Here is a 12,465-nt window from a genome sequence, read left to right as displayed (position 1 = left end):
CTGGCCCCTCCACGGCCCCGAGAGGGGGGACACCGTGGTCACTTCTCAACGACAGCTTCCTTTTCTTCCCTGGATGTGCCCTGTCTCCCCGCACAGGCCCTTGCCCTCGCACCCGTGATCCGTGGGACGGACAGCTGCTCCCAGCATCTTGTCATTCTGGGGGTCGAATGTTCCAGCAAGCACGCTGAGTGGAGACACAAACAGCTCATTCTCCTAGTCGGTTAATATTTAGAAATTACACGATTGTGTGATCATGCGTCAATCGTACACACCTTTTCAAACAATTCTGTACTTTGCTGTGACTCACGGGAGGCCAGGGCCCTGACGGGACAGCCGTGAGCTTGGCCCGGAACCTGCAGACGGCCCTCCTCCTGCCCGAGGCTCTCCGTGGTTGGTGGCGGGGTGTCCTTGTCTGCCCTGGGCTCTCTGGGGACCCCTGCGCTGTCGCCCGCCGGCCCTGTGGCTTGTTCCCCGTGCGTCACGCGGCCCGGACGGGACTCGGAGGCAGCTGCGTCAGGATCAGGCGCGGAGCGGTAGAGGTGCTGGGCGAGCACGGGCTCTTTGGTTGGCACAGTTAGTCCTGAAGTGGGCGGCATCCCCCTCACGAAGACGAGTCGCTCGGCACCTGCCCTGGGCCTGATGCTAGTCCTGGTCTGGGTCCATGGGGACATTGGAATCCTGGTCCCCACCCCAGGGCTCACGGTTGGCACCCTCTACCTGCAGGAGGCCTTGCCCTGCGAGGTCAGCGGACCAGCTCGGGGAACCGGGTAGGGGAGCGAGCGGAGAGGCAGAGAGGGGCCGCACGCCCTCTCCTCCCAATGCAGTGACCCACTTTTCTCTGGAGAACTAAATATACAGTTAAGTGTGAATTTGGGTTTTTTTTCCGGAAGGAGCAGCTGGGGGAGAGAGATGGGAAGGGGGACGAGGAGCTCGGGAGTGTGGGGAGATGGGGTGCAGCTGGGTAATGGTCAGGGGCCTTAAGACTACAAAGGTGTGTGACAGCCAAAGTCCCACCCGAGGGAAGGCTTGCTCCCGTGCAGCCTGTGTTGGGGGGGGCTGTCCTTGGGGACAGGGATGTCTGCATACCCAGTCAGTCCCGCAGAGGCAGGCCCCAGGACTGGCCAGGGGCCCCCAGAGGCTGAAAGGACTCCAGTTTCTCCCCGGTGTGGGGTGTGGGTACTAACCCATGGGCTCATCAGGCCAGATGGACTGAGTGAGCCTCTCCTGTGGGTCTGCCGGGGTTCACTGCACCCACAGACCAGTAGCCTCCTCTGTGCCGGGGGCCAGGGTGCACGGGGGTGTGCAGGGGTTCGGGGGGGCACAGCCCAGTGGGAGGAGGGGACAACTTTTGCCCCTGCAGGTCCTTCTGCCCCTAACTCCTCCTCCTCCCCCAGGCCTGGGAGTAAAGGTAAGAAGGACTGATTTCAGGAGCTTGGAGGAGGGAGGTGCTGTGAGCCGGGGGAGGGACGGGAAGGGCGGGGCAAGCCTGCATGACACCCGGTCACCTGGGCTCCAGGGCAGGTGAGCGCTGCACCCTCCCTAGAGACTAAGAGAGGCCTCCGAAGCAGAGGTCTGCACAGACGCAGACATGGCCTCAAAATCCAGGTGCATTCAAAGGGTCAGCTTTTTTTTTTTTGATGTATTTCAGGAGTTTTTCCCCTTTAGATGTTTGGTCGTATGTGGACATTGGTTTAACATTTATCCTAGGAAAGTCCAGCACTATAGTTTAATATGATAATCCTTTAAGATATAATGTTCTCCCAGTACTCATTAAATACACGTCTATTCATAGGAAGTCATTGTTCATTCTCGCAGCACAAAGAAACTATATTAAGTTAGACTTTGAAGGTGGAACTTATCTTAAATTGGAAGATCAAATTAGACCCTGAAACCCAGTGCCATTGTTTACTAAAGCCTTTTCCCCCTAGAAATTCAAACTCAGTGCCTGGCTTTTTCTAATCAGCTGGATGTCCCTCTTTGGAGAAGGAAGGAAGCTTTGTTATTCAGAGACAGTTGGGGAGAAAGAACAAAATTTACATCAAAGTCCAGGTGATTTGATGAATATTCATATGGACAATTTAATCAGTGCCTGTTCATTATCTGCATTTCCATGTGAAACAGGTTCTTGGAATATAAATAAAGATCATAGAGCAATTGTTTTGACTTTCATTTCTGTCTTCAATGCTGGGGTTTCTGGCTGCCTTCAGGACCGGCTTCCTGTGTAGCTGGAGAGAGGCCACGTCAGGACCTCCGGGACGCAGACCCAGGGATGGAAACGTCAGGTGGGTCACCACGCAGGGCTTCCCAGCACGATGCCCCTTGGTCTTAGAAATAGTCCAATATAAATACAGGGGAGGGGGCTGTCAGCTCGACCCCGGGGTGTGGCCTAGTCGCCGTGCCTCAGGTGGGCGCCCTGGGCTGGAGGTGACAGGGTCAGAAGGGGAGAGGGCAGTTTGGCCCCCGCCCTCCCAGCTGGTAGCCGTGGTAACGGCTGTTCCTGGATGTCCGAGAGGGTGGGGGCTGCGGTCCTGGGAGGGCGTGGGTGGCTGACGGGAGGTAAGCTGCAGGTAAACCGAGGCTGACGTGGCCGTGGGTTCACCTTCCTCCAGCTGTTAAGTCCCCACGAAAATCCCACATTCACAAGAGAGTGTTGACCTCATCAGTGGTCCCTAAGTGGGACCGAAATAAAGTGACACCACGTTTCACCTGTCACAGTGACAACATGACAGAGAATGAAATCCAGGGCCAGCAACGCGCGGGGGCCACGCGGCACGGTTCGGGCTCCTGGGGGCGCCGTTTGTCAGATGGGAAGCTTTACAAAGGTGCAAGCCTTCTAATCCTGCAGGTCCACTTGTAGAAGCTGGTCCTGGGGAAATGATTAGATATGATTTTGTGTAGGACGTTAGTTAAAAGACTGTTTATAATCATGAAAAAATGAGGAACAATTTACATGCTTAATAATCGGAAGCTGGTGAGCAACATGATGGTATATCCACAGAGGAGCTGACTATGGGGACAGTGAGAATCACGCTGAAACTTTCCGCAGGGCAACAGATCAGGCATAAGCAGAGGGTCAGGTTCCACCCAGCTCTAATTTCCACCGGCAGAGCCCAGAGGGGGGCACGCGGAGGGGGTGTGAGGGCGCGGGGATGTCGCAGGCATCCACACGGGATGGTGCATCCTCGGGGTCAGGGGCAGGAGCTCGGAGACGTCAGGGATGCACGCGTGAACAGCACGGGCTGGGCCAGAGTCCAACGCTGCACTGGAAGGTCCGTGCGGTAGAACCAGTTTTCTCCCCACGAGAAGGGACGGGGACCGGTTTTCCTCTCTTCTTCAGGCTTTTCTGAGTCTTTGCGGTTTTCTCCAACTAACCTTTACCACTTTGGTAATCCCCAAGGAAATACAGGAAATGTCACGTAAAAACCTGCCTCTGTGTGGTGTTCCTACTTCTGCTTACCCGCCAGGCCAGCCGTCCTCTCGGGCCCCAGCCTACCACCCTGCCCTGCACCTGCTGGGCCCACACCCATCGCACCGGCTCATCCAGCTTTAGAAGTGGAAATGTGCCTTCCGAACCCCTTTGTCTGAGCCGGCTTCTCTTGGAATGCATTAAGAAAAATGAACTTCTCTGCGAGCCCTTGCGTTGTGATTATAAAAGAGAAATGATTCAGGGACTTAAAGATTTAGCAGCCCGGTTGTGACAGTCTTAGAGCAGAAAGATTAATGAGCTACTAGCCTAACATATGTCACAGAAAAAGAACAGCCATTTAATTTCTAACTTTGTAGAACGTGAACCAGCTCCCATTTTGCAAGAATAACTATTTTGCAACATGATTTTTTGCTCTCAAATTAGCCGATTAAAATAAACCAAGGAAGTCACCCAGGGACAAAGAAGGTGGCTCAGGGACAGTGTTCCGGTTCGCGCATGGCCGGGGAAGGCTAGCCTGTGTCATAGATAGGATGTGCTGTCTTGGCCTGGAGCTGGAATCGTAGGTTTGGCTGGAATCCGGGCCTCTTCCTCAGGCCTCTGGTTGACATCTTCTCCCTTCTGGGGTCAAGGGCAGGGAAGCTCTGGAAATTTAAAAATATGCCCACATGGGGCTCCTGGCTGGCTCAGTCGAAAGAGTGTGCGACTCTTGATCTCGGGATTGTGAGTTCGAGCTCCACATTGGGTGTAGACATTACTTAAAAGTGAAATCTTTTTTTTTTTTTTTTTTAAAGATTTTATTTATTTATTTGACAGAGACACAGCTAGAGAGGGAACACAAGCAGGGGGAGTGGGAGAGGGAGAAGCAGGCTTCTTGCTGAGCAGGGAGCCCGATGCGGGGCTCAATCCCAGGACCCTGGGATCATGACCTGAGCCGAAGGCAGATGCTTAACGACTGAGCCACCCAGGCACCCTTTAAAAGTGAAATCTTGAAGAAGTATCTGCCCACAAATTCACTGACACCCCTCCCTCCAAAGGGGAAGGCTAATTCAGCGTCCCCGACTGTGGGCTGGGCTTCGAGCCTCCCTGCAAACCAGGAGCACCCGCGAGATGACGGGGTGCTCACCCAGGGCTTCTGAAGGCGGGTCTGGGCCGTCGGGCCTTCAGGCGAAGCCACCTCAGCCACAGGACAGCCTCGTGGCAGACGTGGGCCAGAGCCCCCAGTGAGGCTGCCCCCAAATTCCTGCGTCACGGAGACGGGGTGACAGACGCCTGCTCTTGGAAGCCAACACATTCTGGGCCGATCGGTTTTGCAGAGGACACCTGTTTCACCCACCTCGCTGCATTGACTCCCAACCCACCTCCTTTTTCTTAGAATTTTAAAACAAATTCTAGATATCATGTCATTTTGTCTGGAAATAATTCAGGATATTTTTTTTGCATTTTTATAAGAAGACGTTGTGGGAAATTACAGACACACGAGGAAAGTACCAGAGGGCCTGTCACTCCACACGTCCACAGGTCGTGCTACTCACCTCGGGGCTCACTTCCCCCAAGAACCAGACAAGACCGAAGCCCTCCGTGACACTTTCCCCGCTGGGGAAGCTGAGGCACATCACCGCACTTTGCGCAGAGGTCTGAAAACCGGACGGCGTGTGTGTGTTTGAAACCTGCGTGTCTGGCAGTGTTTTTGTCTTTCCCCGTCATTGCCCCCTCGCAGGAGGAAAACAAAACAAAATTAATTTAAAATTTTAATCAATTAAAATTAATGAAATTCATTAATTTCTCCCTAATGAGAGAAATTAAATCGCACGGAATCAGATTTTTCATCTCCCTCTCCCCTCCCCAGATTGAGTCCTTCCTCCCTGGGGGCGACGCTGCCCTTGTGGAGAGTGAACGACGGGCGGGACCGTGAGCCAGCGCCTTCTGCAACCTGCTGCCTGGCCCGGGGCGGAGGCGGTTCAGGGCCGAGTGCGCCGCCGCGGGCTGGGTCAGGGTCTCCCAGCCAAGCGCTGGCATGGACGCTCGCCGCCGGATGTCTAGCAGCACCCCTGGTCTTAGTTTTTGCCCCTCTGAGGCAGTGCAAGAGCATCTCATTGTTCTAATTATTTATTTTTTGAAGATTTTATTTATTTATTTGAGAGAGAGAGAACGAGAATGTGTTGGGGGGGAGCAGCAGAAGCAGAGGGAGAAGCAGGCTCCCCGCTGAGCAGGGAGCCCGACGCGGGGCTCGATCCCAGGACCCAGGGTCATGACCTGAGCCGAAGGCAGACGCTTAACCCACCGAGCCACCCAGGTGCCCAGGGCATCGCATTGTTTTAATTTGAATTTCCCCAGTACGTTCAGGTGGTCGTCCCTGTGAATGGCCTCATCACAGCCTTTGTACGTTTTGTCCACTGGGCTCTTTCTTTTTATGATTGATTTGTGGGAAAATCATTCTATTTCCTAGATAGTGATTATTTATAGGTTGCATTTGTTGCAAGTGATTTTCCTCCTTGCCTGTGCCTTAATTGTTTTTGATTTGTTTATGATGTGTCCTGTTACACCCAAATTTTATATTTTTGACATGGTTATATCGATGAGTCTTTTCCTTCATGAGTTATGCTTTTTTCCCTTCTTTCCCTGCATTTCATTAGAATATTCTTATATATTTCTTTCTAATTTGGTTTTCACTGTTAGGTCTTTGATACATTGGGAATTCATAATTGTCCTTGTTGAAAAGTGGGATTTTTCCCAGTGTGGAAGGTCAAATGTCTTGGAGTTAGTTATGGAATGATGAATGGTCATTTCCCCCCTTTGATCTGCAATGTTTCCCGTACCGTGTGGCCGGTGCCATCCGTGGGTGCATGGGGGTCTGTTGGTCTGCTTCTGAGCTTTCTCGTCTGCTCCACTGACCTAGCTGTGCACCCCGGGGTGTTTCCAACTCACATCATGCAACTGCAGCTTTATGACGGGCCTCCATGATCTCACCATGACACTCCTTTTTTAGCATCGTCTGGACTATTCTTGGACTTTTATGCTTTCAAATAAATTTTAGAATATGTTTTACAAGTTCCACAAAAAATCTTTTGGGGTTTTGATTGTAATTGCTTTGAGTTTATAGACTAATTTGGAGAGAATTGGCATCTCCATGAAATTAGGTCTTCCCATTCTTCAACACTGGATGTCTCTGTACTTAGTCATGTCTTTTTTAACGTCTGTGAGTAGTTTTTTATTATAACTTTCTCCATAAATATCTGGAGCAACTTACTGAGTTTTAGAGAACTTACAGTCTTTCTCTCTCTCTTTTTTTGCTATTGTGAATGGAATCTTCTGTAAATCACGTTTCCTAACTAGTCATTGCTGACGTGTAACGATGCTTTCATCTCTGTGTGTTGAGCTTGTAAGCAGTGGCCTTGCTGAACCTTCTTACTAGTTTTCATTGTAAATTTCCTTTTATCTTTTTTGTACAAAGTTATAAAGATCTGCTAATAATTACCTCATCTTTTATAATCTGTACCTTATTTTAAAAGATGAACATATTGCCTTGGCAGGAACTCCGGTACCATATTACCCGGTATGGGAGTTATCATTCCCGTGCCTCTCATTCCCCGGGAAACCCCACTCGGCGGTCTTTGCAAATGCTTCTGGCTGGTCTTGGGGAGCAGGAGACTCGACCAGTTGATGGAGGAAGAATGAGGAGAAGGACTCACCAGGCAAAGGGAGTGGTACAGAGGACCCAGACGTAGGGTATGAGGATTTGGAAGTGTTTACTGCAGCTGCGGTAGGGAGTGTGGGGTTTAGGGAGGGGAGAGAGGAAACAGCGTCCAGAGATGAGGCCGGAGAGACAGTGTTATAGGGTTTTCAGTCAGGAACGCCAAGATCAGTATCTTTACATCAGCCTTTTATGATAAAATTTACATGAATAAAACCCTCCAAATTAAAGTATGCAAGTCGCTGGGTTTCAACAGCTGTGTAGGTCACGCCGCCATCATGACAACCACGCCACAGAGCAGCGCCGACGCTTTCCCGAGCTCTCGTGCTCTTTGTGGTCAGTTCCTGGTCCCCATGCAAGCCCAGGGAATTCTGCCTTTGTAGTCTTTTGTGTCTGGGTCCTTTCACTTAGCATCATGTTTTTGAGGTTAACCCATGCTTTTGTCTGCATCCGTAGTTTATTCTTATTTATTGCTGTGTACTATTCTGTTTCATGGATAGATCACAATTTCCTTAGCTCTTCACCAGTTGATGAGAATTTGTGTTGGTTCCAATTTTTGGCTATTACAAATAAAGCTGTTATGAACATTTGCAAGCATGTCTTCATGGGGTTATAGGTTTCATTTCTTATGGGTAAATACTAGGAATGGGATCACCAAGTTACATGGCGAGGATATATTTAACATTGTAAAGAACCGGCAAATTATGTTCCAAAGTGGCTGTACCATTTTGCAATTTTACCAGTAATGAACCATTTTAGTGGATATACAGTGATATCTCATTGTGGTTTTAATATGCATTTCCCTCAAGACAAATATGTTGAGCATCTTTTCTCATGCTTACTGGCCATTCATGTATGTTCGTTTGTGAAGTGTCTGTTCCACTCTTTTGTTAAAATAAAATAGTTTTTTTCTTGTGTTCTTATTACTGAATTGCAAACGAGTTTATATATTCTGATTGCAAGTCCTTTATCAGATATAATTATGTAACACTCTCTCCCAGTTAGCTTGTTTTTTAATTGTAATAGTTTTCAAAAAGTAGAAGTTTTAAACTTTGAGGAGTCCAATTGTTCAGTTTTTTTTCCTTATGGTTCTGCTTTCTGTGTCCTACCTAAGACGTCTTTGCCAGCCCAAGCTGCAAGACTTTCTCATAGCAGTGTGACGGTTTTAGGTCTTCCTTCAGGTCTGGGATCCATCCTAAGTTATTTTTTTATATGATGGTGAGATATATTTGTGATTTGTTTTCCCAAATTGATATCTAACTGTTCCAGGACCATTCGCTGGATGTTCACTTTTGGTTCTTTTTTTCTGTGCTTCATTTGGAAAGTTCCTATTTCTAGTGTTCTAGTTCACTAAAATTTTCTTTCAGAGTGTGGAATCTGCTGTTGTTCCCATTCAGTGTATTTTTTAAATAAACAGTTTTGTTTTAGATTTAGAGAACTACTGCAGAGATAGTTTGGAGAGGGATCGTGTACCCCGGGCTATTTCCTCTACTGTTAGCACCTTACGTTAGTTCATGGACCAATAGCAATATGTGATTATTAACAAAAGTCCACACTTTATTCAGACTCTCCTATGAAAGTCCTGGTGCACAGCTTCTATGGGAGGCTCCAAGTTCTTTGAAACAAAATATTCTCATCTCTTCAAGAACAAAAGCATCTTTGGCTGTTCACTTTGTGATGATGTATAAGTTATAAGTATAGCCATTTCTGAAACTGTGCTATCACTCAAAAGAATTAATTAAAGCAAGTTAATTTTATTTATTTATTTATTTATTATTTTAAAATATTTGATTTTTATTTATTTGCCAGAAAAAGAGAGAGCACAAGCAGGCAGAGTAGGCAGAGGGAGAAGGAGGCTCCCTGCTGAGCAAGGAGCCTGATGTGGGACTCAATCCCAGGACCCTGGGATCATGACTTGAGCTGAAGGCAGACGCTTAACCAATAGCCATGCAGGCATCCTGCAAGTTAATTTTAGAAAGGGAAATATATTAAGAAAAAACTCTTGCTCAAAAGCATGCTGATCAGGAACAAGGTAAGGGCATTCCCTCTCACCACTCCTTTTCAACATTGTACTAGAAGTCTTAGCTAATGCAGTATGAAGAAAAAAGGAAATAAAAGTATACAGATTGGGAAGGAAGAAATAAAACTGTATTTCTTCATAGAGGACATAATCATTTATATGAAAAATCGAAAAACCAAAACCAAAACAAAACACAACTCCTGGAACTAATAAGCAATTATAACAAAGTTTCAGGACGCAAGATTAATATACAAAAGTCAATCGCTTTCCTGTGTACCATCAATGAACAAATGGAATCTGAAATTAAAAACACATTATCATTTACATTAGCATCTTCCAAAATGAAATACTTAGGTATAGATTTTACAAAATATGTCAAGATCTATAGGAGAAAAACAACAAAGTTCTGCTGAGTGAAATCAAAGAAGAACTAAATAAATGGAGAGGAATCCCATGTTCATGGATGGAAAGACTAGAGATTCAACACAATCCCAATCAAAATCCCAGCAAGTTATGTCGACAACCTGATGCTAACGTTTAGATGGAGAGGAGACACGGGCCCAGAATCGCCACAAATACGGAAGGCGAAGAACAAGGTTGGGGGACTGGCATTACCCGACCTAGAGACTCCCTGTAAAGCTATGGTAGTCAAGACGGTGTGGTGTTGGTGAAAAAGTAGACAAATGGGTCAATGGACCAGAGAAACGGACCCACGTAAGTACAGTCGACTGACGTTTGACAAAGGATCAAAGGCAACACAGTGGAGCAAAGACGGTCTCTTCAAGAGGTGGTGCTGGAACACTTGCAAAATAATGAATCTAGAGCAGACCTCACACCTTCACAGAAGTTAACTCAAGATGCATCACAGACCTAAATGTGAAACGTGAAACTGCAAAACTTCTAGGAAATAAAATAGGAGAAAGTGTAGCTGACCTTGGGTTGACAGGGAGTTTTAGATATAACACCAAAGGTACAATCTATGAAAGAAATAATTAATAAGCTGGACTTCATTAAAGTGAACACTTCTGCTCTGTGAAATACAGTATCACAAGAATGAGAAGATAAGCCACAGATTGGGTGAAAACATTTGCAAAATACACATCTGGTAAAGGGCTGTTATCCAAAATATACAAAGAACACTTAAAATTCAACAATAAGAAAACAACAACCTGATTTAACAATGGCCAAAAGACTTGATCAGACATCTTGCCAAAGAAGATATATGGTTGGCAAGTAAGCATATGAAAGGATGTTCAACATCATATGTGATTAGGGAGTTGTAAACTAAAAAGACAATGAGATAATAATACTTCACCAGTTAGAGTGGCAAAATCCCGAACATGGACAACAGCAAATGCTGGTGAGGATTTGGAGCAACAGGACCTCTCACTCATCGCTGGTGGGGATGCAGAATGGTAGAGCCAGTTTGTAAGGCAGTTCAGCAGTTTCTTACAAAATATGATCTAGCAATCACACTCCTCGGTATTTGCCCAAATGAATTAAAAACTTACATTCACACAAAATCTCGTGTTTGCAGCAGCTTTATTCATAATTGCCACAACTTGAAAGTGACCAAGATGTCCTTCGGTAGGTGAGTGGATAAATAAACTGTGGTCCATCCAGACAGTGGAGTATCATTTGTTGTTAAAAAGAACGTGAATCAAGCCATGAGAAGACAAGAGGCATCTTAAATTCGAATTGCTAAGTGAGAGAAGCCAATCTGAAAAGGCTGCATAGATATGATTCCAACCATATGACGTTCTGGAAAGGACAAAACTATGGAGACAGTAGAAAGTTCAGTAATTTCCAGGGGTTGAAGGGAGGGAGGGGTGAATAGGGAGCACAGAGGATTTTTAGGGCAGGGAAGCCACTCTGCATGGAACTGGATGGTGGATCCAGGTCATTACACGTTTGTCCCAACCCACAGAGCGTACAATGCCAAGAGTGAGCCTAGTGTAAACTACAGACTTGGGGGGATTATGTGAGTCAATGTGGGTTCATCAGTTGTAACAAAGGCCCCATCTGGTGTGGATGTGGATAGTCGGGGACACTGTGCTTGAAGGGGCGGCAGTGTGGGGAACTCTCTGTACCTTCTCCTCAATGTTGTTGTGAAAACTACTCTAAGAAATAAAGTTTATTAGTAAGTAAAAATTTCCAGAAAAAAAGCATGCTGAAATTTCAATTTGGGTAATATTGTATAACAACTTTACAAAGTCACACATTTTTAAGCAATTGTTCTCAAAGATCTTTTTTTGGGAGTATTTTGTCTAGCCCACTTTTCTTCCCAGTGGAAAGGTTTTCCTCCTTAAATCTGCTTAGATGGATAGTGAATTAATTGAATTGCTTTATTTATACTGTCGTGTTCACTTGATGACTGCCCTGTTTTTTTAGAACTCCTGAAATAACTTAGACAAATTAATTAAGATGACAAGTTGAGCATGAATATTACATTTCCTTTTTAGAATCATGATTTGGATAGACTGTAATTTGAATTTACTGCATTTTAATTCCTAAAATACTTTTTCAATCTTTAGGGAGGGGAAAAGCATCTTTTCAGGGATCTATTCTTGTTTGGAGCCGCTAGACTTTCGGCGTGGACCTGTCTTGAAGAGGCTCCAGAGGTGGGGGTGGACGGGGGACCTGTCGGTGGCCCCGAGGGCCGGCGCCCCTACCCCGGCAGGCCTGCTGCGTCTTCTCTTTGCGGGTCACTGAGGTCAGCCACATCCCCCGACAGGGCAAGGATGTGATGGGGCGGTCAGCCTCGGAGCCTGGACACAGACCTGGGGGTCTGAGGGTCAGCAAATGCTCTGTAAGCTTTCAACAAGCACCACGGGGCTCCTTTCCGCCAAGAAGCTGAAGGCCATGGCACTCCAGTGAGCTCGTCTGGGAGAGGACGTTGTGGGGCAGGAGGACGTGTGGGGGGTGCAGAGGGTCCTCAGGAGACCAGGTTTGGAGACCAACCCTCACAGTCCTCTGCAGGACCCGGCTCGGAGCCTGGTGTCCCTGCCCCCCTTGCACGCGGGCTTCTCCTGGGCTCGGGCTGGGGGGCGGTGGGGGGCCCGAGTCAGGGGCTGCCTGCCCGCAGGCTCCTGTTTCTGCCTTTCCTCGCAGAGCTGTCACGTGTCACTTGACGGTGCTCACCAGGTGAGGAGGTGACGTGAAAACCGTCCTTGCTGGGCTTCTGCGTGAGGGACCAGATGGTTGCTGCCCCCTGCATTCCTGCCCCATGTGCGCCCTCAGAGCGACTCCAGCGTCCTGGGGAACTGGCCTCGCGCTAGCGGCCCTGCCCAGGGACGGCCACTGCCGGTGGGAGGCAGCTCTCAAGAC

General features: G+C 47.6%; 1 long non-coding RNA gene across 1 annotated transcript; it reads left to right on the top strand.

Moving 5' to 3' along the window:
• The first annotated feature begins 389 nt into the window (after positions 1–389).
• LOC116644074 lies at positions 390–12,054 on the top strand. The gene is made up of 3 exons (XR_004301692.1): positions 390–857; positions 2,208–2,282; positions 11,673–12,054. It is a non-coding gene; the product is annotated as an uncharacterized LOC116644074 (long non-coding RNA).
• Positions 12,055–12,465: the final 411 nt, after the last annotated feature.

Source organism: Phoca vitulina, unplaced genomic scaffold (assembly GCF_004348235.1).
Source record: "Phoca vitulina isolate PV1807 unplaced genomic scaffold, GSC_HSeal_1.0 scaffold28, whole genome shotgun sequence".
Classification (NCBI taxonomy): Eukaryota; Metazoa; Chordata; class Mammalia; order Carnivora; family Phocidae; genus Phoca; species Phoca vitulina.
This window is presented reverse-complemented; position numbering and strand designations above follow the sequence as displayed.